Raw genomic sequence first — 1,615 nt, 5'->3', positions numbered from 1 at the left:
AAACTCAGAAATCTTGTTTGTCATTTGAACTTAAACCCTCTTCCTCCCAACCCTTCTTGACTACGATGGGGTTCCAAAAGTGACGACAAAAGGATAACGTTGCGATTGCGTTGCGATTTTTGACATGTAGCTCGATGACCTTCTATAGGAAAGGCTTTTTTTTATTCTTTATTTTTGAGACTTTCAGCCTTCTGGGCTGGTTCATCTCAGAATAGGAAAGGCTGACAACGCCATGCTCAACAGTTGATGTTTCCTGCCTTCCTTTCCATAACTGGCAGACTAAGACCGGTCCCAGAGCACAGAAACTGAGAATTTTCGCACAGTGAAATGATGACAGTGACAGTCGTCGATGCGATGCGTTCTCAAATTATTCATTCTTTATTTATTTATTTATAATTTATGTCAACAGGATTCATTATACCCTAATGACTAAATTACACTGATACACTTAAAAACTAACACGAGAATTCGTAAGCGTGGAGTTAAAACGCATTTTTAGTGTTGCGTGCGACAAACCAAAATCGAACACGGAGCTGCATCGGTTGAATTCACGACACATGCTCGACATCGGTTCACAGCGTTCACAGCATTGATCATAGGCCTTAAACTCGTTGAGCGAAGACTTGTCAAAGAACCTCGTCGTAGCTACCTTGTCAACAAAATCGTGCTGAATCGCTTACTATATTCATCTTCCCTGATTCGGAAGAACAAAAAAAGGTTGACAATGCGCGGCCAAATATACTACGTTCGAGAATTTCGAATCACCAACGCAAGCAGTCCAACCGAATGAGCCACAAGGAAGGCTATTGTGGCTGTTCATGAAGAGAAGAAGTCACACCAAGTGAGTCATCAACAATTTCAACAGAGCGAAATCTCAGGACTTCTACATCGTGAATCACATCGCGCAACACTTCATCAAATGAAAGTTCATGCCTACATTCATCAACGGAGTAGCGACCAAGCTGCAACAGGGAACAGCAACAGTTACAACACAGGGAACAGCAACAGACATCACAGTTATTTTGAAGCAACCCTGGAATAGTCTGGGTGACCCTGAGATTCAGAAGCCAATGATGCAAACCACTAACGCCTCAGGTAAGTCACTCGGGCTGTTAGGAGAGTTCCATTGCGAAGACAGCATCAACGGCAAAACTTTTCAAAGAAGATATTTCGTTGCAACGGTTTCATATTTCAATCTTCTGGGCATCGACTGAGTTGAACAGCTCGGGCTGTGGTTAGTTCCCATTGACTCGATCTGCAACCAACATCACGCAAAATTTGAATTGGCATCACTGCTTTTTGTGAACAAGTGCTTTTTTATAGTCCTGTATATTTACGTTTTTCTAGGTGCTTTTATCCCGTTTATTCCCGTCCAAGAACTTGTGAATTAGCGGTTCTGTGTTGTGTCTGTGCTTCCGTATACCATCTCATAGTGCCGTTGTGAAATATTATCACTTTTCGCGTGTATTGTGTTTTTGTTTGGATTCAAAAATCAACAGAAGTGTACTATTCTCCACGTCGATTTTTTCGTTCAAAGCGACATCTATTGTGAAATTTCCAAGCTGATACTGTAAAGTTTGCATCGCGCTATAAAACCACGAATAAGCCTTCCGGT

This window comes from Toxorhynchites rutilus, chromosome 1 (assembly GCF_029784135.1).
Source record: "Toxorhynchites rutilus septentrionalis strain SRP chromosome 1, ASM2978413v1, whole genome shotgun sequence".
Lineage (NCBI taxonomy): Eukaryota > Metazoa > Arthropoda > Insecta > Diptera > Culicidae > Toxorhynchites > Toxorhynchites rutilus.
The sequence above is the reverse complement of the archived record's forward strand: the minus strand, read 5'-3'. Positions refer to the sequence as shown.